The following is a 2,238-nucleotide window of genomic DNA, read 5'->3' as shown; positions in this document are numbered from 1 at the left end:
GATAACTTTGACCGTTGTTTATTGATTCAATCCTGGATCACTCTCTATACCTCTTAATAGACTTGTGGCAAGGCACACATCACGTGCGGTACACAACATGGCATATATGTAGAGTCTACAGCTAAGGCATATGGGACGACCTTCGTCCTTTCTCTTTCTTCTGTCGTGGTCGGGCTTTTGAGTCTCACTCAAATTCACACCTTACAACACAGCCAAGAACTCCTTCTTTGCTGATCTATTTTGAACTCCTTCAAAAACTTGTCAAGGCATGCATTTTATTTGAAAGTTCTATTTAGCATTTTGATCTATCTTCATAGATCTTGATGCTCAATGTTCAAGTAGCTCCATCCAGGTCTTCCTTTGAAAAACCCCTTTCAAACAACCTTTATGCTTCATAGAAATTCTACATTACTTCCGATCAACAATATGTCAACCACATATACTTTATCAGAAATACTATAATGCTCCCACTCACATCTTTGGAAATACAAGTTTTCTCATAAACCTTGTACAAACTCAAAAGCTTTGATCATCTCATCAAAGCGTATATTCCAACTCCGAGATGCTTGCACCAGTCCATAAAAGGATCGCTGGAGCTTGCATACTTGTTAGTATCTTTAGGATCGACATAACCTTCTGGTTGTATCACATACAATCTTTCCTCAAGGAAACCGTCAAGGAAACAATGTTTTTACATCCTATGTGCGATATTTCATAAATAATGCAGCAACTACTAACATAATTCTAACAGACTTTTAGCATCGCTAGGAGTGAGAAACTCTCATCATAGTCAACTATTTGATCTTGTCGGAAACATCTTTGCGACAAGTCGAGCTTTTCTTAATAGTGACTTATCACCATCACCGCCTGTCTTCCTTTTAAAGATCCATCTTTACTCAATAGTCCTACGACCATCAAGTAGTTCTTCCAAAGTCTACACTTTGTTTTCATACATGGATCCTCTCTCGGATTTAATGGCCTCCAGCCATTTGTCAGAATCCGGGCCCACCATCGCTTCTCCACAGCTCGTAGGTTCATTGTTGTTCAACAACATGACCTCCAAGACAGGGTTACCATACCACTCTGCAGCAGTACGCGACCTCGTCGACCTACGAGGTTTGTAGTAACTTGATCCGAAGCTCAATGATCACCATCATCAATTTCCACTTCAATTGGTGTAGGCGCCACAGGAACATCTTCCTGCGCCCTGCTACACACTGTTTGAAGTGACGGTTCACTAACCTCATCAAGTTCCACCACCCTCCCACTCAATTCTTTCGAGAGAAACCTTTCCTCGAGAAAGGACCTGTTTCTAGAAACAAACACTTTGCTTCCGAATCTGAGATAGGAGATGTATCCAACTATTTTGGATATCCTATGAAGATGCATTTATCCGCTTTGGGTTCGAGCTTATCAGACTCAAACTTTTTCACATAAGCATCGCAGCCCCAAACTTTCAAGAAACGAAAACTTAGGTTTCTCCAAACCATAGTCTATACTGTGTCATCTTAACGGAAATACGCGGTGCCCTATTCAAAGTGAATGCGGTTGTCTCTAATGCATAACCCATAAACGATAGTGGTAATTCGATAAGAGACATCATAGTATGAACCATATCAAATAGGGCGTGGCTATGACGTTCAGACACATCATTACACTATGGTGTTCCAGGTGGCATGAACTGCGAAACAATTTTCACATTGTCTTCACTGCGTACCAAAAACTCGTAACTCAGATATTCATCTCTATGATCATATCGTAGACAGTTTATCCTCTTGTCACGATGATCTTCACTCTGAAATAGCTTTGAACTTTTCAATATTTCATACTTGTGATTCATCAAGTAAATACTCCTGTATCTACTCAAATCGTCAGTGAAGTAAGAACATAACGATTTCCACTACGTGCCTCAGCAGTTATTGGACCGCACACATAAAAATGTATTACTCCCAACAAGTTACTCTCTTGTTTCATGTGGCATGATTTGCATGTCTCAAGTGATTCAAAATCAAGTGAATCCAAACGATCCATCCGCATGGAGTTTCTTCATGCGTTTATACCAACAGGTATGGTTTGCATGTCTCAAACGTTTCAAAAATGAGTGAGTACAAAGATCCATCATCATGGAGGTTCTTCATGCATTTTACACCAACATGACTCAAGTGGCAGTGCCACAACTAAGTGGTACTATCATTATTACTTTGTGTCTTTTGGCACCAATATTATGAACATGTGTAA

The sequence above is a fragment of the Hordeum vulgare genome, chromosome 1H (assembly GCF_904849725.1).
Source record: "Hordeum vulgare subsp. vulgare chromosome 1H, MorexV3_pseudomolecules_assembly, whole genome shotgun sequence".
Taxonomy (NCBI): domain Eukaryota; kingdom Viridiplantae; phylum Streptophyta; class Magnoliopsida; order Poales; family Poaceae; genus Hordeum; species Hordeum vulgare.
The sequence above is the reverse complement of the archived record's forward strand: the minus strand, read 5'-3'. Positions refer to the sequence as shown.